The sequence below is a fragment of the Calidris pugnax genome, unplaced genomic scaffold (genome assembly GCF_001431845.1).
Source record: "Calidris pugnax isolate Ruff unplaced genomic scaffold, ASM143184v1 scaffold11, whole genome shotgun sequence".
NCBI classification, from domain to species: domain Eukaryota; kingdom Metazoa; phylum Chordata; class Aves; order Charadriiformes; family Scolopacidae; genus Calidris; species Calidris pugnax.
Window position 1 is genome coordinate 6,177,028 of NW_015090803.1, and position 24,313 is coordinate 6,201,340.

Below are 24,313 nucleotides of genomic sequence, written 5' to 3' on the forward strand. Positions count from 1 at the left end.
GCATTTGAGCTTAATTAATTTTCCCAACATGTAGTAGCTTCATTTCAATGAGGCCTGCTTTGATGGTTAATTACTGGGAATTTATGACTGTCTTGACATTTCTAATACCCCGATGATTACAGTGAAATCACTTCCGAACTTACGTACATTTTGTTTGCTTACGAACTGTTTATTCAGCCCCTTTGATGGGGAAGCACTGTAGCAGTAGGGATGCAGGTACTCAGAATGCTGCTGTGTCATTTAGTTAACATCAGCTTCTCATCTGGCAAATTATCTGGTAGTCTAGCAGGCGTTTTCACCTACTTCTAATAACGATGGGGAAATCCAGTAGCTAAGTAACACTTCTCAGTCAGCCCAAATGCAGGTGTGCAATATGAGACATGGATGTTTCCTGACTTGCCCAAAACCTTATAATGAGTTTCTGGTAACCAGAGCTAGAATGAAGGATGTCTGATTCATGTTCCAGTTTTCATGGCTTGCCTGCCTTCTGACACTTACAGTCCAAATCTGGCAGGTAATTCACTTACCAGTCTTCGTATCTCTATCAAAAACTGCAGTGCAGCTCTCTCTTTATCTGCAGCTCCCTGACCAGAATAAAATATATATTTAATTTCATCTTCTTGAAAAGCAATATTGCAGAACTTATTTTGGTTGAAGGATTTTTGTCCTGTAATAAGTTCACTCTGATAATAGTTTGTGATTCTTTGGCTTGTAATATACTGTAATCTTTGCCTTCTTAGCAGACCTGTTGTCACCAAATTCTGAAGAGATCTGTTCTTATATTGATGTATTTCTAGGATTGCAAATGGAATATTCAGTTATGTTTCTTTCCCCAGACCTTGACATATTTGGAATGGTTTGTGAGAATACCTGCATGTCTGCTGAAGCTTATTTTTCTGTAAATTTTAGTTTTTGATTTTCTTCCTGATTTGTAAAAACAAAATACAACCCACCAATAAAACTCCAAAACAAATCAAACCAAACTCAACCCCAAAATAAACCCCAAAGCAAACTTCAGGATGTGTTTTAGCTAGGAAAAATGAATAATTTCAGTCCTCTTTGGACATCAGAATAACTTACATCGTGAATGTTATGTTACGCTACGTACCTTGCGTTAAGGATAATAACATAAAATAACAAGTAGCTCTACAGAGAACAAGGTTGGAAATTTGCGGCTACACCATTTCTCATAATGCTTAATTTATAAGATGTAAAGATAGGGTTATGAACTGGAAGTTACACAAGTTTTCAGTGCCGGCCAAATACATGAATTATTTTACTCCTCTGAAATACAGTTGAACTCATCAAATGCTGAAGCCTTCGTGCCAAGAAATTATGGTCAAATACTCAGGCTCATGCCAATGAGCTGTGGTTCCTTCGTTTCCATCAGAGCAGAGTTTTGCACTCGGAGGATCTTCTGCTGTTTCTCACAGGCTTCTGTTATTGCCAGTGTCTTTGTCTGTTCATATCATCACTTCTGCATAGCTCATTTAACTGTAATGGGTAGATGGATTTAAAAACCATCTGCAGCTACTATTAATATCATTCTTCAGTGTGAATATTTCCACACGCATTTGCTAACAGCTGTTTGAGCAAAACACTTTTTAATTTACTTCCTTTGTATCTAATTTTATAGTATCATTTCCTTTTCTGTTTGTTTTAGGTAATATTTATCTATCAGAAAATGGCAATCACAAAATTTTAGGAAAGTCCTTTCCAAACGTCCGGTGAGGTTTTTGAACTTAAATAGAAAGTATTTAACATACATTCCATGTCAGTAATTTAAAATAAACAGTTTATTTTACTGGTATTTCTGGCGATAGCTTATCAGAAGTTTGAGAGTTATTACAAAGCTTCCTTGTTTTATTGTAATTATATGTGTGTTCTTATGGAAAAGCAAAGAAATTATTTACTCTAAAAGTTGTACTCAGCCTATATTTATTGAAAGATTAAAAAATATTGTTGTATTTTAATGACTCTTCCTTCAACAGTTATATAGTGTGCATACTCCTTGATTACTGCTTGATGTGTGATATTTATATCTAGGTAGTAGAAAAGCTTTCTAATTAAATAAAATATCATACAAACTTAAAACTTATTTAGCTTTTAATGATTAGAGATCATTGCTGCAGATTATACATCCATGGAGAAGAAAAGGAAATATTTTGCTTGATGTGAATTTTTTTCTGTTCTGCAGGAAACAGTTTCAATTAATATTGTTAAAACTTGGGATATGCAGGAAAAATCAATGACCTGTTTAAAGTTAACTGTAAGCAAAAATGCTACTTGATGTTACTTATGTTTAGAGCAGTAGAATATATTTGCCCTTTTTACATTCTGCAATGATTTTTGGTAATTTTCTTTCAAATTACTGATTTTCCAGGCACTTGTGGCACAGTGGTGTCGTTAAGCTTTTAACCTGAGATAGGAGTCCATACACAAAGAAAAATAGGTTTCATTGTAGTCTTCAGAACACAAGGAAAAGACTCTGGAAGTTAAAATCTTTTCAGCAGCTACCTTGGTTCCACAAATGTTGTTCCTGGTTTTTGCTTGAAACAGAATTCCTACGCTCTCGTAGATGTAAAAGTGCTTGGTGACCATTACAAGCAAGTGACAAAGATGTTTTATATTATCTTTTATCAGGTTATATTTTTTAGATAGTTTAATCAATGTATTTTCTGTTTATACTGTAGTAAAGAATAATACAGAAGTTTCAATTAAAAAACTTCATTTGGTGATGATTATGCAAGCTACATTAGTTCTTGGTGTCAGCATTTCAAACTAAAGGTGAGCGAAGCATTTAGTGATGAGAAAAGATGGGATTCACTTTATTTCCTATCTCCATAAGGAGGTTTGGCAAGTCTGCAAATAAGGTTATTGATCCACCTTCCTTTGTGTCTCACCACTTCACTAGGCTGTTATTTACAGATAGTATTTTTCTTCTAGTATTCAGGAATTTATAAGTAGTTCACTGCTTTGAAAATTCCTGCCCTGGAAAGGCAAGGAATGTGGCAAGATCATTTTCTGAATAGGCTTTATAAGTATGTCTTTAGGGTAGGACTGTGCATCTTCTAGCCTGCTATCTAAGGTAAACATCATATTTGGAGATAAACTCTCTTTTTAGTGTATGATACTTTTAATGGAAATTTTTTTTTGAGAGCAGAATATAATGCCAAGTATGTGTTCTTTGAAAATATATGTGATGATGACATTTCTGGGGTCATTTTCCATTATAGACTTCTATATTATCTTGACAGCTGGATTTTTCTTCTGCTACCTTCAGCGTGCTCACTGGGTAAGATTAGTTTGAAGTCAATCTTAGTGATGTGTGTGTAAAAATAAAATAAAAAAAACCCAAACAAATAGGACATTTGTGATAGGTCAGTGATTTCTAAAATTAATACTCTGGGCTGTACATTCTGGTAAGTAACTGGTTTAAATGGCAGCACTGCAGAGGTTGGGGAGGAAGAGAACACTATGTTTTACAGCCAGTTTTTGCAGAACACAGCTATGACTGCTATACCTTGTACTGCTTCAGCTGAGGAAACTGCCCCAGCTGCTTTTCCACTGCCATTGGAAATCCAGTTTCTGGATTTAGTACTTAATTTTATGTTTTAATTTTTTTATTTTTTTTTGTAATACTAGTCAAAAGACAAAAGAATGCAAGTCCTTCCTCTGGAGCTCTATTGTCTGTTTTCACCATAAGAGGGCTTGTAACTTTCTGAAAACCAAACAGCTATTGTGACGGGTTACCTTGTTGAATTTACCATCAGATGTTGCCGCTTTTCTTACCATAATAATCATAGCTACAGGTAGGAAACATCATCACTGAAGCAAACCTCAAGTGTTTTTCTAAATGCGACTTCATAGCATTGCTTGTATTAGATGCTAACCTTTAGTCTTTCTTCTAGCCTGACCTGAATTTCTTGGGGATTTACGCATATATTATATTAAGGTACCAGCCAGACTACATTAAAATGAAATACAAGTCTAGCTTTTTTTTTTGACAGGTGAAGTGCCTAACAGTTCTGTTTTCTAGTCCTGTCACTTGAAAGGATCGAAAGAAGCTTGAGAGTCTGAAATTTAGCACTATGTCACTTTGAGGATAAAGTCATCTGTTTTCATGTCACCTAAAACCAACTAATCTATGATAAAACATGAGAGAAGTCCAGATTTCTTGTGCAGAACATACAGAAGGGAAGAAGGATTGTTGAATTGGTGTTACTTGAATTTAAATATACTTAAGTAATTGATAGCTGTTTATTAATAAAAAAAAAAAGAATTAATTTGTTCCAATACTTGCAGCAGCAGTCATATTGTAGAAGAGGGAAAGCATTTCTGGAGTAAAAGATAACAGCTTGAAAATGCTGTCTTGGCTAGCTTTGGCTTTTGGAACTAAAATGCTAAGCCCCCCCCGCCCAAGACAACCTTTGATGACCCATATGCTAATACTTTCTGGCCAGCATTACTCCTGATTACAGAGGAATCTAATAACCTTCCCTGGCAAACATTGCCATTTTCTCGTGTCACCAGCAATCTCTACTCACCAGCAGTTCTGAATGAGTGGGTTCATGAGAGTCCCAAGCGTTTTTGGACCGTTCTGCAAAGACCTGCTCTGCATTCTTTCTTTGTGGAGTGTGTCTTTGTGAATGTTATTTCTTGCCTCACCAAATTTCAAGGGTGATATAAGACTAAATATTACAGTTGTAGTGTTTTATTTTCTTCACTAGCTTTTGTGTGACAGTTGCTCTAAAGGTTGTGGAAATGGATGCATAGACACATATGAAAATTCCTCTCTCTGTAGTCATACTATAATCTTCTGGCAGGATTGATTCCCAGCTTATAGTTTGTTGTTCCTGCTGTGCGCCTCTTACCTCTAGTTAACATTCTTTTGTCATTGTTGCTTTAAGAAAGGCTTTTCTGTAACGTTGGCTACATTTATGTTTTTGCTGTGCTGTGATATCCCCATTAATACATTTGGGATCTACCTTCTCCAATCTATGCATTCAGAAACTGTTTTTTTGTGTGTAGAATTGTGAATATCAAAATTCCTAGAGGCAGTACTTTTAGAAACAAAAACAAAACCACCCCCAAAAATCAACAAAAGTGCCTTATTTGGGGAATTTAACTTAGTTATCTGCAAACATTTCCAGAATATTTCTTCATCTACCGCAGCAATCCATATATACATTACAGAAAAGGGAGGAGGCTAAAGCATTGAACTTGGAGTCTAATTTTGAAAGGTAAGAGGAACTTCCTGCTGAACTGGCTTGCCTGGTTTGTTTTTCAGAACATCTTCAATATGAAGAACATGTGAAGGCTAGGTCATGGTTTACGAGAAGTCACTTGATACTTTCTTTCCATGGAACACTTGAAAGGTTTTGTTGGAGTATCGCTTGCTCTGCGCACTTGACGGTGTTTTCAAAGTTATTTTTTATGCCTCAGCATAACATTTACCTTGAGTGCTTCCAGTAGGTGAGGAAGATGTCAGTTTTGGTGGAATACATTTTTCTGGGAAATTCAGGTTTGAATTAACATCAAAGAGACAATAAGGGAATCTATCAAATATGGAGAGTTGCACAAATTGTTTGAAGTCTTTTGATGAGTCTACTGGATATAATTTTTTGTGACCTAGAATCAAAGTCCATTTCTGTTTCTCAACTAAGTTTCACACTTAGTAAGCGCAGATCTGACATAAATGTTACCATTCTCTTTAGCTTCATCTCCAAATTTAATTAAATCCGCATGCAAGACTGAGTAGTAACTTTACTACTCTGTTCCCACACAATGAACCCACGTGTCACTTATAAGATATTTGATGTCTGATGCAGTTTCCCGTCTGTTTGTGGGAAATGTTTTCCTTAGGAACTGGTGTCTTACAGAGAACCAGCTGAACTCCTATATCTGCCGCAGGTTGCAGTCTGTCCAATGCTAGAAATCTGATCTCTCTGTTAAGTGTTGCTTCTGACTAAATACTTTAAATAGCAGATTCTTAAAGAGCAGAATTCATACCAACTTGGGCTAATACATTCTTTACTATTTCCCTTCCATAATTTTCTAGCTGTTCACCCATAATCTACAATCTTTAGGATTCCTCTTTCAATTTATTGGGACTTTATTGAATTTTTGAAAAACAAATTAAAGATCCTCAGCTCATCTCAGATGGGTACTGAGGTTTTAAAGTGTGTGGAAATTAATTTAACCTACAGCGCTTTACATAATTTCATATGAACATTTGTGATTTTTTTTTTTATATATGAACAGGACATCTTTGCCTAGTGTGTTTTGTTTTGGAAGCATGTGTATTGCAGAGAATTGTCTTAACGTTTTTTCAATGAATTATAAATATTTCTATTAAACCTGGCTACACTTAGTCTGCTTTTCACTAGATTAAAAAGGTTTATTTGTCCTATGTGAACTTTTTCCGCATTATCTGAGCCAGTTTCCAAGAATCATTATCGAGCAAGGTAGAAAGATATCTTGTAATTGCAGTGAATGAGTCTGGGATTGGCTCCTGAACATAGAATTAAATGAAAGTCTTCATTTTAACTTCTCGTCTACCTCTTTCTTATTTCATATTTAAGTATCTGCCATAGGCTTTTTGCATTTGAATGTTGAAAAAAAATCAGTGCGTAGAAATATCTCAAAAAATAGTCATGCCTGAGCATTAGTTATATTTTTCCCAGCATGTTTGAGACAAGAAATTCTTTACTAGCATTAAAATTCTTTTTCTTAGTATAGTAATGCTTCCATTTGTTACAGAATTAATCCACAATTTTTAATATGATCTCTTTATTAGAAAGTCATAGTTCATATTGTGGTTCTCTGTCTCTGATGACTTTGCAGAATATATCTTCAAAGCAAACCTAATATCAAGAGCTCTTTGTCAGAAAACAGGTTTAGAGGTGATATTTACATCCCCTGTTTTTAACTGATTCTAGGAATGAAGAAAACTGGCCTTTTATTTGAACCTGTTAAAATTGTATTCCTGGTTTTTATAAGTTCTACTAAATGTTGCACTATTTCATACTTTATATGCATGTACACACATATATATGTATAAATGCAATACATCTGTATATATGTGTTACTCTAACTGTATAATATACCAAAACAGAACATGGAAATTAGCACATTGAATAACTGTGCCTGAATTTGCATGTGTTACATGCCAACAGTAGTCTAAATTGTGATCAAAATATGCCATACCTTTGCAGCTGTTTGTCATTTCACAGCCTGCTCAAATGACTTAAATTTAGTCAGTACAATTCCAGATGTTCTGTCTTTAACAATTGGAGTAATTAGATCAATTCCTGTTATCATGTCAGTAACTTTTAATTTAAAAAAGCAAAACGGACTTTTTATAATACTTCCAATTCTGCGTATAATAAGAGTTGCTTTAAATATTCTGCATTGAAAATATGATCCAGATAATTGACTTGTAATTGAAGAGCAGATCACTTTTTTTTTCTACCTGCAGTGCTGCCCGATTGTTCATGTTTTTATAATAATACAGAATACAGGAATGGTTATGAAATACAGAAAAGTGCTTTATCACTTTTATTTCTATTGAGGCTTTATCACTTTGCTCAATATCTGTAATAGTTGGTTCATGAAGCATTTTCTTTGATTTTCCGTGTATAATTACATTAGTGCTTTCCCTTTGTTTTGCTAAATGCTGCAGTACTTTTAAGCTTTTTGTAACTAAGTTTAGTTTTTTGTAGAAACTTCCGAACTCCTGTGCTCCTATTCCAAACTCTTAACAAAACTGTTACTGCATTATAGCTAAAAACTGCAATTAAACACTTTTATTTGATGTTTATAAAAGGTGACCACATTTTGTTGATGGTGGTTTGCAGTCTTGGGAAGGGGCCAAGCCAGTGTTTGTCTTCTGCTTCAAGTTCATAAGCTTTTATACAACTTTGTTGTGTATGATACCCATTATTAAACCTTAAATTTTATTTAAAGGCAACAGCCTGAATGTTTTGTTTGTATTTACGCATTTGTAGATTTGCTCAATTTTCTCATACACAGATCTAAAAAATTCTGCTTAATAGATGTTCTTCTCTAACTAAAATAGTGTTTATGCAGCTGGATATGTTGCTTGTCCGTCAGAACTGTTTGCCCAGTTTTGATAAATGTAATCTGTTTTCCTATTGGGTTTGTTAGTCCTTTTAACACTTTGAGAGGCTGAATTTTAAGACAAATAGCTATATAACTTGTTGCTGGAAGAGTTACTGAAGTGTCTCCCAGCAAAAAAAAAAACGGCCTGGATATGCTGTGGTGTATTACAGTACCCCTGAGCATAAGATGAAGGAGACTGTGGAATAGCTGGGACTTGATTTGAAGACACTCCTGGAAGACAGTAGAGTATCTTGAGAAAACTGTGATGATTAATTTGGTACTGAAATATCTGTGGGGAAGATTTGGCCATGGATCACTACCCCAGAAGAGTTTTCAAACACCGCCTTTACCTAAAATTCTGTGGGTTCAGTGCACTGTGGATGCAAAGGTGAACATTTCTGGTAATGAATGATGGCAGTTAGCAGTCAGCTGCTTTTATGAAATCTTCTCTAGTAGCCACTTTTTAACTAAGCTGTTATGTCTTGGATGAAATGATGTGATTGCAAAGGTTTGGTAGTGTCACTCCTTCTCCTGTTAGGTGTTTAGTATCCATGAGAGGGCACTGCAGCATACATTACAGATGTGGAGAAGTGATGCATGGGAGAGGGAAGGGAAGCAGCATGTCTTTAAAGACATAACTGAAGATAAATTTGCTAAGTATCTTATCCTATTAAATTCCAAAACCAAGCCAGCTACTTCTATTTCTTTAGAAATATGCACAAGTGTAATTATGCAGAGACTTCACAGTAATTTAATTCTAGTATGCACACTATGCAACAATTAATACAAGACGATAATACAGGTTTAAAATATTGCCTGTTTTGTATTGCTGGAAACTGAAATTATTTAGGCACATATATTTAACTAGTTCACCTTAACATGTCAAGATTAGGAGTGGTTTACATTTATTGGAATGAAAGTGAAATTAATTCCTCGAATTCCTCCTCTTCCCGCCCTCCTCCCTCTTTTTAACCTAGCTCACTGACAGGCAGGATAAAATAGTGGTTTTCAGTTTTCCTTGTTTTTTTCTGAATCCTGGCAAACAGTGTTAAAATGCAGAAGCTAAAAGTCTGACACTGTAAATTGAAATTACAGTAGCAGCTGCAGAACTAGTTTTTCTGCATGGGCAAATTAAACCTAATAACATGCCCCTCAACCCCTGAGGGGCTGCCACAGCAGCACCAGGCACAAGCAATTTCCATACTGTGGAGCTTGAAAGTGTTCTGCTGAGGTGAAATTGAAGCCAGTACCAGGATTTTTTCCTGGTGATTTCCTCTATCAGTTCTCCAGAGAGTATGTTAAAGTGCTGAAGCTTAAAGGCTTCCATGTTTTTGAGAGTTGGGAGGCTATCTAACATCAGAGTGTTATTTGTGCGCCAACCCAACTGTTTCAATTACCAATTTATCGCTGGGGAGCAGTAATGGATTTTTAAAGTTTGAAGATAGATCCGAGCTCTTACTGTCTAAAGAAAATTCATGATTCCATTTGGAAGATAGTGTAGATGCTGAATGGGTACAGGATTTAACCCTACTGTTTTGGGTAGCATTTATTAATATGCTTTCATAAATCCGATTAAAGCTGCAGTATTACCCATTCTGCTCTATATTGTAGTATGAAACTGAAATCTGTGTAAAAATACTGGAAATTGTGTTATGACTCCTATTAGATTAATGTGATAAAATTACCTTATCTGTACCCTTGGAGTCGCAATCCTTTGGTAGACTTAAACTGTCATGAAAGCCCAAGAATCACATTATTGTCTGTCAAGAGGTGAAACATAATATCTGCATTTGTAGTGCATAGTGCTACTCTCCCTCTGTTCCACAGTGCACCTAGGCAGCCAGTTAATTTTCTGCATGTGCTTATATTAATTTGGGCAGCGCAGGAAGTATTTAAGGTAATTGTCTGAAAAATCTGAAATAGTATGTTATTGCATATCAGTGTAATGGGATATTATTTTGGTATTTCTTTTTGTAGAATTGCTAATTTATAGTAACTGCCATTAGGAAATGTATTTTAGAGCTGTTTTTCTGACCCTGAGCATGACAAATTCCCAGCCTGTTTTGAAGGCATCTAAACCAATGCCAATCAGAGGAATTCCATGCGTTGTTTAGGCAGTGGAATTTTATAATCCCATATAGAGTGATCAGGACAAGGTCACTGCATTTGCACTTGACACAAAGTGTGTGTGTCTCACAGCTGGGACCACCTCCCTGGGCTGGGGGGTGCCCAGAAGGATCTGAGGCTGCTTCCAGGGTTCCCCAGCATGGGTGACTGGGGACCACAGCGGGAGCTGTTGGAGGAGCCCAGCGTAGGTAATGCCTGCCTTGCAGCATAGGCACACTCAGGGGGTTGTTCAAGTCACCTTCTTGTAGGTTTGAACCTAAAAGGTTTGTTTCTTAATTCTAGATATAGTTTAGTGAGGGTTGGGAAGGTGGTTTTTCATTTATTTTATGGTGTTTTGTTTTTTTAATTTCGGTTTCCTCCAAATTGAGTCCCCATATAAGTTTTCTTTTTGATTTCTGTGGACTGCTATTACATTGGGAATATGGTGGAACAGCTGAAACTGACTGGTTTGTTGTAAGAACTGGATTTTTGTATAGCCTGCCATATAGCTCTGTTGAGGAGGGATACCCAAGAGGTGTTTCGTTAGTGCTGCTGAAGGGCTTTTTAAATTGTTATACAGTGTTCTCAGGAATGCTGATGAATTTCAGTGACAACTTCAGTAAATCAGACAAGACATTTTCACCTGTTTTTTTAAATTTGATGCCTTATTCTTTGTGGAGTTTGGGCATAAAAGGGACTCTTTCAAAGGGAAAGATGTGACTGCAGTTCCACAATTCACAACATTAAATAAAAGTTTGAAGGCTTTGTATTGCTGCTTAATACATTTTACGAAAGTAGATTAGAATGGTTTACAAAGCTATCAATTCCAGCAAGTCGGTAATTAAGGGAAGGGAAGAAGGATAAATTCTTCAATATGTCTATATTACTCATCGTGGATCACTTAGTCTAGCCTGTCATCCAGGTGGAGTTTGGGCGTAAAAGGGACTCTTTCAAAGGGAAAGATGTGACTGCAGTTCCACAATTCACAACATTAAATAAAAGTTTGAAGGCTTTGTATTGCTGCTTAATACATTTTAAGAAAGTAGATTAGAATGGTTTACAAAGCTATCAATTCCAGCAAGTCGGTAATTAAGGGAAGGGAAGAAGGATAAATTCTTCAATATGTCTATATTACTCATCGTGGATCACTTAGTCTAGCCTGTCATCCAGGACTTCAGCTTCAGAGCAGCCTGTTGACAACAGTTCATGTGTAGAGCCATGTGGCTTAGCAGTACTTGGCAGAGAAGGAGAAAAAAAAAAAGGTGAAGGATATTTTGTGTTTGTTTATTTTCATTTTAAGTGTGAAGGGATTTATTGTCATAACTGCTTTATTCTGGTTAAAAGAAAATGGAGTGAGTGCTCCTAATGGGACATTGGGAATTTATGGTATGGTGTTGAAACCAAGATCGTGACAAGCAGCACTTCGCACCATGTCTGTGGAAGCAGTTATGTTTTCAAAAAGGATGTTATGCGGAAGGTCACATCTTTGCTTCCCATCAAGATTCTTGTACGATGCAGAATGTCATTTGTATTTTTAAAATTAGTATAAACTGTTGACTGTCCTTAGAATGTGACGACTGCTTTAAAACATATTACTTAGTTCCTCTTTTAGAAACAATTTTGTCCATAGTTGTAGACTCCCTGAATCATACTACACAAATATCAAATAGTTTATGAGTGTACTTCCACATGGTTGATCTGGAAATATTTCATAGTGTTATACAGCAGGTTTATTTCCCACAAATAATCTTGTTTACATGTTGTGAATTTACAGTGTATGTCCTCATTGCAGCTGATAGTTAGGATATATTGGTAAAATAACTTCCTGGATTCTGTATCATATTCGGTCAGTTATGCTACATGATGAAATCACTAATTTACCACAGTAAAATAGCTTCATAAAAAAAAAAATATGAAAATAAAAACAAACAGAAAAAAAACCACAGAGGGATGAAATCATGTTTCAATTAGCCAAAATTTCACTTTAGTTATTCAAGTTTGAGTTCCTACACCCACATCTAGACTGGATAAATATGTTATTTTTACAGATGTCAGCTGAACCCCTTTGTTCTCATTGATTTTGGGGGTAGTATATAAAAATTCTTCGCATCTCTGAAAAATGGTCCAGTTTGGTTTCTAGACCTTGAATGTTAACACCAAGTTCTCACTGATTTAGAGTGTCTGGCAGATAGGCTTTTATCCTATCTGGGTAAGTTTCTTGCTGTCAGAAGGCTATGGAGAGCTTTCAGTTTCCGAGTCAGAAGATAATTTCCAACTATGACATAATTTAGGTCTACTCAAATCAGATACAGTTAACACAACAGCAAGTTGAAAGTGTTTTAAGGGCTGGCAGGAGTGAAACCATGAGACTGCCAATGAATTGTGATGTGCTGTGAGTTCGGAGATCCTGCCATCACCTAGGGGTGACTCCAATAGCTGAAGTGATACAGAGGACAAAAGTGTTACATCTCCTTGCAGTGACAAGGTAGCTGAATTGACCTAGGTGTGTTTCCAGCAGTTCACTTTTTAAAGAAAACTCCAGAAAGTGAACATAACAAACCCAAAACTTTAAGCAAACCTCAATATAGGAGAAGACTTTTTTTGCTGCATTTATCTTTTTTTGAGAGAATAGAACCAAAATGTTCCTTAATTGATTTTCAAGGCTATAATTGCTAGTGTATGTATTTTTTTATATATACTTGCTTCTTTCTGATTTGTTTTAATGTTTCATGGTCTTTGCATTAACATTTGCAAAGTAGGCTGCAGCTAGGAAGGATAGCTATCCTAGGAAGGATATCTGTATCAGATTTGTAACCAAATATCTGATAAATAAGAATCATTTAGAGTGGAACAACACCCTAAGTTCTTATCTGTTGGGTAGAAAATATTCGTCCCCTTTAATCTGGTGATAAGGGAATGGGAAGACTAAGACCCTAAAAGAGAGTATCTTGGTGTTTGCTTCTCTTATTGGCGTGATTATGGTCTTAATGGATTATTATGAATGATCTGGTTTGGTTTTTTTTCAGTTTCATTGCGGTATGTAAGATTCTTAGTTTGAAGCCTGCTTTTATTGCTTATAATGACATGTCAGTGTAACTAGCTCTCCACCTAACTGTAATACCAGGAATAATGATCAGCTTAAGCCAGAAATAAATTCTGTGAAGTCTAATTTTACATTTGGTTCTAGTGTTTCTTTTTAACTCAATGTATGCCTGTCCATAAACACTGACTTCAGCTTACTAATGATGTGAGAACCTATGGAGTCAATCAATAAGCACAGGGAGTTAACTGATGTAAAACCATGGCAGTTGATCTGTTCTAAAAATATCTCCAAAGTTATCACTTATTTATACCTGAGTTTGTGTGATTTTTATTTTTATTTTTTATTTTCTGGGCTCGCAGTAAGGTGGAGGAAAGGGTAACTTATAACCAGTGCTGCAACAGTAGTAATAGCTCTCTTTTACCATGAGTCTTAGTGTTAAAAAAGTACACATATTTGGTCAAAAGAACTAAATGTGAGCATATGCAGAATGAATAGGAAGCAAGCTAATACAGACATTATCCAGAGTGGCTTATGCTGTCATTGTAGCAAGAAGCACTTGGCACTGTTTAAACCTCTGGCTGTTTCTAAGGGCTTTGACATGCTGTAAAATAATAGATTTGTAACATGTACGAGCTCCTAGGTCAGCCTTAGAGGTTCATGAAAGCCAGCTGCTGACAACTTGTACCTTGTGCTTCTGCCTTGTTGGTACACACTGTATGGCACTAAGTCTTAATTTCATGAGCCTGTGTTTTGTTTTGCTATGTTTTTGCGCAGGGCCTTTGCCTCATTCAGTGCATTAGGATAAACAGTGCTCAGATGTAAAAAGGAACTAAAAACTCTTACTATTTTTTTTGGCCTTTTTACATGATAATGCTTTTTCTTTAAAGAATAATACATTTTCTTTAAAGCATGATGCTTCAGCTTTGTGATGTGGAAATAAGAGAAACAGGCAGAAAGGGAATAAAACCTGTTAAAATCCAGTGCAAAATAGTTAAGGGGTTGTCAAAAATAAGTCTAAAGAATTTTGCAAGGAAACTAATATTTATGTTACCTCCCATGGGTTACATTTTCCACTTGGTAAGGGACATGGAAAATAAATGTAACTCGTAGAATTAGACTGTCAGTAGTACAGTATAATTGACTGTACTTCAGGCCTGATTATTATGTGTCCATGAGGTTGTTCTAATTTGGAGCTTAAGGGTTAAAATTATAGTTTCATAACCAGCTATCTGATAACAGCTTAGCATGTGAATAACAGGAGCCAAAAATCTGAATGATTGGTTTAGTGCCTGATCACATTACATTTGTTACAACTTTCCTAAAAAATAAATTCCATGCTGGCAAGAGGTGCCAGATTGACAGCTCTGGAATCTCATTTATCTACTGAAAGAGAACATTTCCGACAGCGGCAGTGTGAAATCTCTCTTACTGTCCCAAAACTCAGCTTACTAGGATTCAGTGCAGAGTATAAGGATGCAATTTTGCCCTCAAGCTATTTTAAAGACTTGGTTTCTCTGCAGAGGTTGGTAAGCTCTTGCACTGCGAAGAGAAGCCACAGCTCCATGAAAGGTGTTGAAGTCCTGTGATGGAAGAGCCCCAGATTATTATTGTGCACGTGGCTGCTGACTGTGTAAGAGTAAGAGACTGTAAGAGAAAAAAAGTAAGGGTAAGCAAGCAGACTAAGAGACCGTCCAGGAGCTGCGCCTGCGTTCCAACCCAGGCTTGCTGCCTTCCCCAGTCCACACAGACATGGACCATTTGGCTTCTTGTTTTCAGGGGGATTCCCCATGCAGTATTATCAGGCTTTGGGGAGGGCTGGGGAGAATGGATGGGGAATAGAATAAAGGAGGAGTTGCTTATCATTTTCTTGTGTGCACTTGACACCCTTGTGCTTTTAGCAGTGTAGAGAGGAGGGCAAAAATCTTATTGTAGATGGTTCACCACAGCCTTTGCTGGACTTGCCTTGGTTTTAAGAATAAATGTGTAAGTGTGAAAGAGTGTGTGTAACCTCTTTCTTAAGCTAATGTATTTTTGACATTGTAATTTCTTTAATGACAGAAAAGTGTTAGCAGTTTTGACCTAGAATCTTTGGCTTGGGTTTATGTCTTCTAGCAATTAACTTCAGGATTATGGTTTTAACTCAGGCTCTTTAACTTCTGTTCTGTGTACGCCTTGTTTCCTATACTTTTGTCCTGACAGCCGTCATGCCAGCCTTTTGAGTGTGGTACGCTGTAAAGAAGAACTGTGGAAGTGCAGTCTTTGATATAGGTAGCTCCTGATCCATTAGCATTATTGTAGATTAAGATTGCTTTCAAAGAGTGCTGAGAGATTGTCTTGACTTGATGGGTGTCCACAGAACACCCGGGAGTTACGCTTTTTGAGCAGTCTGTGCGCTTCCTGTTGCTGCATTTCTGGAGCTGAGCAGTGGCTTTGAGTTTTATATCCCATTCAAGCAGGATAATGCAGAAAAGCGAAAGAAGGAAATAACATTTCCATCAGTGATTTTATCTGAGCAGCTAAAGTTTGAAAGAAGTTCAAAAGAGCCTTCAAGATTATACTTTTAACCATGAGTGACTGAGATGTGCAGATAATGTAGACTTCAGATAAACCTTAGATGGACTAAAATGTATTTAATTCTGTGATAGTACTAGAGGAAATTGGGGGAAAATACTTTCTAGAATGGAATTAGATAAAACTCTGGAAAGTACATTAAAGCAGTAATCTTCAATTGGCAGAATGGAATAGATGACTACTGTTGATAGGTTATTTATTGGATCTACATATATAATATGTGAAGAAAGTTTTATAAAATTTAATTTGGCATTTTCTCAGTTGGATTTAAAATGAATGCTATTTTTCTAGTGGAATAGGGTCTTACCAAGCACATCCCAGCATCCTTGGCAGTTCAACCTGAGCTTTACTAGCACTGTGGTAGTGCCCAAGGTTGTCTATCAAAAACTTGGTGTTTGGGGGAATGGAGAAGAATGAGCAGATTTAAATCAGAAATTAGTTTTGTAATTTGGTTCTAATCAAGAAAAAAATAATCTTTTTTTTTTTTTTTTTTTTCCTCCTTAAATGCGTCAGAAATTAGTTTTGTAATTTGGTTCTAATCAAGAAAAAAATAATTTTTTTTTTTTTTTTTTTTTCCTCCTGAAATGCCGGCTTTTCTATAAAGACCGTCTGTTTCTCCCAGAGCTGTAGCAACTTCAAAGGGTCTGTCAGCATTACCACAGCTTGGGTAGAATCAGCCAACAGGATGTGGAATATTTGTACAGCCTTTCTAATTCCACAAGGGACTAAACACATTTTGCTGTTTTATATGCAAATACAAGAGATGATGATATAAAATGAAAAGAAAGAATAAGATAAAATGCATTCTTCATGTGTCTTACACTGAATATGTCAAAGCATTGCTAGTCATAATTGAATATAAGTGCAAGACTGAATACAAGATTATTAGTTAAATTCAAAGTTGAATGGAAGCCAATCAGACTATCTGGATTTAACTGTGGTTTTTTGTTGTTTTTAATTTTACACTATAATGCAGTATGCTGTATTGTCATAATGTAATACAGAAATTGTTAAAGATGAATATTGCTTGTAAGATATTAGACTTCTACAAATATGAATTTCAGGTTGAAATCTGTCTTTTTCACTGTCTTCTTGAGAAATAATTTGTGACCAATTCTGGGAACAAGCCAGTAGAGAAAGATAACTGTTGAGAGTTTAATGGCTCCATGGTAGGAGCATCTGCGAGTAGAAAAGTAAATTTTTCAGTGGTGTCATTGCTGAGGAGAAGCAATCTTGAAATGGTTCAATGAATGGTTTTTTCATCACGTTCCACTGTTAAATTGGAAAAATTCTCCCTTACTATTTAAAAGGTACAACTCAGCACAGCACAAGCTTTGCAGAGTCACTTTGCTATATGCAGCTTCTCTTTTAAGTAAATTCTGCAAATACATGGAAATTGTATGGGAGAAGAAATAAGTGCAAGAATAATGGTGGTGGAGAGTATTTCAAACGACCAGCATAATCCTTAGAAAGCAAAGAAATGGTGGTTACTTTGGAGTGATATTGATTTGCCTGCTTGCTTTTCTACCAATGTGCCAAAGGTTTATCTGCTAGGGTCAAGGTATTTGAAGAGGAACTTGCTGCTCCAGGTAAAGGGAATCAAAACCATGAGCATCTGTAGATACTCCAACAGTTTACATTGGAGAGGGCTGTTGCATTGGAGAAATCCAGACATACCCCTTTTGCTTAGAGAAGGAAATCTTAACTCCACATGAAACTGGAACAGTAACAATCAAAATGAAGTTCAGAAAACTGTGATTTTTCTTTCCCTTTTTTCAGAAATAGCTGAGTAAAATTGCTTTATATAGCATGAGGTCAAGAGTAAGATCATTCAGTGTCTGAACAAAAAAAAAAAAAAAAGCAGTGTAGTCTTAACAATTACTTAAATGTGATTTTGAAAGGGCACATACCATAGAAAGAGTTTGTTTATATATTTTTTTACTGAATTCTGTTATGCTCATTAATAATTGTGTTTCTTCTTAAATTTATGAATGGGAAAAAAAATTAATCACTTTCCCAAAACAAAAATGGGAAAATTATTGCCTTTTTTTCCCCAGCCATTTTCACAGGGATGCCTTGACTGTGCAAAAATCTGTCATTTGTATCAAGTAAACATTTGAGTGCTAAGTCATTTAATTTCTGCCCAGTATTGTTAAATATTGGTCAGTTAAAATTAGGAGTGTGTTGTGGGATTTCTCCCTAATAATGATTTCTCTATTTGTTAAGTATATTTTTAGTTTTTGTGTGAAAGGGGAGATCTGGTTCACACATTAACTTCTTTGTTGGGATTATCTGATGTAATGCCTCTGAGCTCGTTGCAGTCCATAAATATTCAAACTCGCAGCATGCAAGTCAGGTAGGAAAGTGGTATCCCCTCCTTTTTACAGGTAGGGGAGTAAGGCACAAAGAAATTGAGAAATAGCTCTCAAAGGGATCCCGTTTCCCAGATCCCATTGATTTCACAGGGAGATAGGCACTTAAATATCTTTCCGGAACTGACCGTAAGTATCTTACTGAGGTTCTCACAAGAGGTTCATGATAGACTGCTGTTATGAACCTCAGTCTTCCAAATCTTGACCTATTTCCCTGACTGCTACCTTCCCTTTCTTCTAGGGAAGTTTTAATGTCTTTTCTTTTTTCTCTTCTTTCTTAGAGGTAAAGATGAAAGGAAGGCTTTAGTGGTATCTCCAGCACAGGTGGTTAAGGAGAGAAGGGATATGGAGGGAGCAAGGAAAAAGAAGCTCTTTCATATTTCCCTTTTAAGTTTATTTTAATTCTGACACAGTAATCAAATGGATGGTTTTCTGCTAAAGTGTGTGCCTGAATACTGTAGACCCGTCTTTTATGGAGTTTATTTGACTTAAGCATCAGGGCAATGCTTTGCCAGTGGCTAATATTCTCAGTATTTCTGTGACCATGAAGCAACTTTCTATAAATATGTTACAGCACTTGTACATGCCTGTCTAAAGAAGTCTGTCTATAAAGATTTATTTGCAAATGTCCTTCTACCCTTTTTTTAACAAGCAGCTTTCAAAGGCTGTTTATATTTTTGGCAGAGCTGTGAGCTTTCTTTCAGGGCTACTCACATTTCAGAGAACAGGTGACTTGCATACTTTTTGTTTATAAATTACGAGTTAACTACATTGTCAGTCCAATATATATTTAGAGCAATCATAGATGACCATATTGCTAACAGTTTCCAACTCCTTTTAACATGCTTTGAATTTCTAGTTTTGTTTGCATGGGGTTTTTTGTTTGGTATCTTTGGGGTGTTTTTGTTTATTCATTTTGGGTGTTTGTTCTGGCCCCCCCTTCCCCAGCTGGAGAACTCAGGAGTAATCTTAGTGTGTTTAAAATATTGTTTTTAACCAAAGCTTCTCTTCTTTTGCACTCCTTTGCATTTCATATGTGTTCTCTGAAGGAGATGGTTAACCAATATTTATTTAAAATAATGATTTTTAATTATTTCCTGTTAGTAAGGGAGTACACTCAAAGATTGGATACAAATGATATATTCAGGAACACAGAGGAAATCACAAAGCATCTTATCAGTCCAAGAAAATGAACTTCTCATCTCTCAGCTGATTGAATACTGTCGAATTGACTAATTCAGGTTTGGTTTTTTTTTTTTTTTTAGTTTTAAATTTTGAATTAGTTGGACAGAAACTTTTAGGAAGCAGCATAACAATCTCACTGTTTTTGTGGCTCAGTGATGGAAAGAACTTGCCTTGTGGTGCTCATGGCTTAATTCCCTGCTGGAGTCATCTGCTTGACTTGGTTGAAATTATGCCAGTGGATAATTTGGCCCCTGGTATTCCAGGAAACAGAAAAGTGGATGCTGAAACCTGCTAATATAACTGGACTGTAACCAAATATCCCTTACTATGGGGTGGAAGACAAAATTTTTTTAAGGAGTGATATGTCTAGCTCCAAGGTCAGGCAAACCATTATATTTGTGTAACAGTCAAACACTTATTTCATGAAAGAGTTAAGGTTATTTGAGCACTGTGACATTTCTATAACCTTAAATATTAGAAATCAGAAAGCTGAACAACACAATTAAATAGAAGTAAAAGAGAAGGTGCTAACACTAGAGCAAACTCAAAAAATGACACTTCATACAGTCACCTGAGAATTCAGATGCTTGCTGCAGGCTCCTCCAGCTTCAGAACTCTTGCTTTCCTCTTTTGCTGTCCAGCCATACATTGGTTTTCTTCCTTACTCGGCCACTGACCTCTCTCAGATGGTATTGGCTCCTTTCCATACTGTGAGTAACTGCACTGCTTTTGATCTGATTACACACAAGTCACGTTCTAACTAGGAAATGTGGCAAGGTCTGTGGGGAAAATGCCATCTCGATGCATGGCATAGGTTTCCAGGAGAAAGCCCTCTATGGTGCCTTCCTCTTTCCAGTTATCGGGAACCCTGGGCCTGGTGTGGTGGGATTCCTCATCTCCCTTCCCTGTTACTGTGGTGGTAGCAGCAGAAGTCAAAATAGGCAGGAGCAGTCCAGTAGCCCTGGCAGTTTCTTCTCTGGATGGCAGTGATCCTTCTCAGCAGATGCCTCTACTTGAGAGGTTTCAGTCAACTCTCAAGCCTGTTTTATAGCTCTTCTCCCTTTACAGTTTCAGAGGATGAGAGGCACTGAGAACACAAACTGCGTCTGAGATTTGTCACAAGGGCACAGGGTGTTCAGGCCATGTAGCAGCATTCAGGAATATAATCTTAAAGCAGAAACACACGTTGGTTCTGTGTATGCTAATACTAACTGTGGTACAGTCATGGGAGATTAGTATCGCAGAGATCCCCAGACTCTGTTCAGAATTGCTTTTGTTTCCTGTTCAGAGCTAGACTGCCTTATACCATGAAGATAATAATTGTTTTCCTGCTATTTATACCATAGCAGAGATAGCAAAGCCTAATGGAAAACAGTTAGTATGCTGGCAGCACTAGATTTTAACATTACTGTAATGGAAATTATTGATGCCTTCAGAAATTGGGTAGGGAAAAACCAGAATTCTTCACTTATAGACTACCAAAATAGCATCAGCAGTTTCAGTATTCAGGTTTAGACTATGTGTACCAAACATACCGATGAGCATCTTAATAATAAATAAAAATTCCCTAAGTAACCACTGACAACATACATCATAGTGGTTTGGGCATTTTATAATTGTATTTCTCAAGAGCGCACAAATGCATTTGGCAGAAAGGAATAGCTCTCTTTACACAGAGAAGCATAAATAAGCTGTGTTTTTAGCAGTGTGCAAATAGTGTATGACCTGAAAAGCTAAACCACAGTAATGGAAAAGGTAATTTTAAATATTTCTGGGCACAGTCTGCTCACAATAAATAAATAAATGCATCAAACTGGTTAATAGGTAACAAACACCAGTGCTGGTAGACAAATCCAGGTGTCACCAAATTCTGTTTAGAACTTTGCTTTTACAGGAGCGAGTCAGAGAGTTACTCATAGATACCTGCATGAGCAGGTTTAGAGTGGATCAATCAGGCTGATGTTTTGTTTTATCCCCCAAGCACATAGGCACCTGGTTCCTTCTGTGCACTAACCTTGGAATATGCTGTGAGAGTCCATTTGCAAGTGCTTTGTCTCATTGAGACTGCATCCAATATTTGATGGGTGAGCAAGTGCAAAAGAAGATGTGACATCCCTTCCTGACATCATAAACAAATCTTGCATTTTTTGTATTCATGTGCCCTCATAGGATTATGGGACTCCTCACATTATCTTGAGTCTGTAACACATCTCTTATTTTTTTCCTGTTGTCTGTCCTATCTTTACCTCTCTGTTAGGTCAGCCATTTAGTCTGTCTGTTCCTTGAACTGTGCACCACCATATTTTGGTGTGTGTGTCTATATTTTTAGTGCAAAGGCACCTTGACCCAGCTGTGATCTGTAGTCTAGGTAGCTATTATGCAAATTTTAGCCTTTAATACCCTTGAAGAATTGCTTTTCAGTAATATTGATTGGCAGCAGTTATCTGTGATATAGTAGGTTTGTTTCCTGAGAAAGAGAAGAGTAACATTTGAGACAAATCCTTGAAAGCGACCTTTTGATTTGTGGAATTATATAAACAGCAAATCCAGCATATAGCTGAAATGCAGCAATAAACATATGCAACTTCTTTGGATAACTTGCCAGCCCTGCCCTGCTATTTGCTTCGCCAGGGTTGGAGTTCTGAAGCACCCTGAAATTTGTGTGTAACAGACCTTATTTAACCTGTAGCATACTTACATCTTAAATGGAAGTAAAATTTTGTTAAAGTTTTGGTGAAGAGATCTCAAAATCTCTACATTTAGGGAAGGATCTAAATTTAACTGGAGCCTAAATATCTCTTGATTTACTCAGTGCACTTCAGATACTATAAAAGTATGTTTTGCCCTTGTGCCTGCTAGGGTCATCTTGCCCTGGCCTGCGCTAAGCAATGTTACACCACTGTGCAACTTTATAGTTCAATTTTTTTCCCCAAGCTTATGTGCTGTATGACTGAGCTGTTGAAAAGAACAAAAGTGTTCTGAAACCATTCAGGAGGTGAATCCAAACTGTGCCACTTCCCAGTGACTGCTTAGTTCAGCCCAGTGTTTAAGTTAGTCTCCGAGGGTCCCCCTGAGCCTCAAATCAGCATCAAACTGAAAAGCAGCATGGTCAGGATAGCACACGATGTTTCCCACAGCTTCAGAACACTTATTTTCTTTTCAACTTATCCTCCAAGCAATAGAGTCTCTAAATTGGCATCACACTAGGTGACATGCTTAGGAGGGTACATCACTAATAGCATTAAATTGCCGATTTCTCTTAAAAGAAATACAAAATAAAAAGGAACCAGACAAAAATACAAAAGTTTTCTGACATTAATAGAGCCTACAGATGAGAGGTGTGGAAATAACTGCTTGTACAATCATTATCAGCTTTGGCTTTTTTTCAACTACCATACTTCTTTAGAAGTAGTTAGAGCTTGCAGCTTCTTGAGAAATTGTTTGTTTTCTGGAAGCAAAAGGATGGAAATGGTCTAGTTGAAAACCATTTAAGGCAGCACTCCCGAACCATGAGATTCAGTTTCAGCTCCTCTCATGGCTGTATTTTTTCATAGAGACCTTAGTCTAAGAGCAGAGGGATGGACACAAGATCTTCTTTCAGAGTTACTACATGCAGAGACTGTCCTGGCCCAGACACCAGAGATACTTTTTCTTTTATGGGAGTGTCCAGTGGTTTAAGATTAGGATGGGATACCTTCTTTTGGCTTATTCTCAAACCTATATGTTTACCTACACTTCACCTGCAGGATTTTATTTCCTAGATCTCTTTGCCATTCTTTTCTTCCCATAGGAAACAGATTGAGGATGTGTCTCAGCTGCACTTCGGGTATGGTAAGGACAATGTGTCACTGAAAGCTGAAATGAGGAACAACTTCTAAGAGGGTTTAGCACTCAAAGTGTCAGAAGAGGAATTGTAACTGGTGAAGGATTGAACTTGCTTGAAATAGTATTCTTTGAAAAGGAAATTTGTCTGAAATCCGGAATATACTAATTTAAAAAAAAAACAACTTAGAAACAAGTGTGAAAATACTGATTTTAAAAAAATAATCTGAAACTGTTTTTCTTTCCATTAGTTTTAGAGGGCTTTGGAAAAGCATCCATATGAATTAGCTCCTCTGAAATTCTGGGTTCTCCTACACATTTGTTCCTCATATGTCTGAATCTCAAATTTTAAGAACACTACTGAAACAGATCATAGAATCATAGAATCGTCTAGTTTGGAAAGGATCTTAAAGATCATCTAGTCCAACCATCAACGTAACTCTGACAAAAAAAATAAATAAGAAATAGGAAATAAAAATTACTAAACCATATTCCTGAGGACCATGTCTACCCGTCTTTTGAACATCTCCAGGGATGGTGCCTCAACCACTTCCCCGGGCAGCCTATTCCAGTGCTTGATAACACTTTCGGTGAAGAAATTTTTCCTAATATCCAATCTAAACCTCCCCTGGCACAACTTGAGGCCATTTCCCCTTGTCCTATCTCCTGTGACTTGGGAGGTGAGACCAACCCCTGCCTCTCTACAGCCCCCCTTCAGGTAGTTATAGAGCACGATACGGTCTCCCCTCAGCCTCCTCTTCTCCAGACTGAACAACCCCAGCTTCCTCAGCCTTGCCTCATAAGACTTACTCTCCAGAGCTCTCACCAGCTTTGTTGCCCTTCTCTGGACCCGCTCCAGCACCTCAATGTCTTTTTTGTGGAAAGGGGCCCAAAACTGGACACAGTACTCGAGGTGAGGCCTCACCAATGCTGAATACAGGAGGATGATCACCTCTCAGGTCCTACTCACCACACTGTTCCTGGGCACACTGCTGGCTCATGATCAGCCTGCTGCTGACCAACACCCCCAGATCCTTTTCTGCCAGGCAGCTCTCCAGCCATTCTTCCCCAAGCCTGTAGCACTGCAGAT

General features: G+C 37.0%; 1 protein-coding gene across 3 annotated transcripts in view; it reads left to right on the forward strand.

The window, feature by feature from the left end:
* Positions 1–24,313, forward strand: part of ZNF385D (zinc finger protein 385D) — a 415,254-nt gene that overhangs the window by 100,938 nt on the left and 290,003 nt on the right. The window lies entirely within an intron of this gene.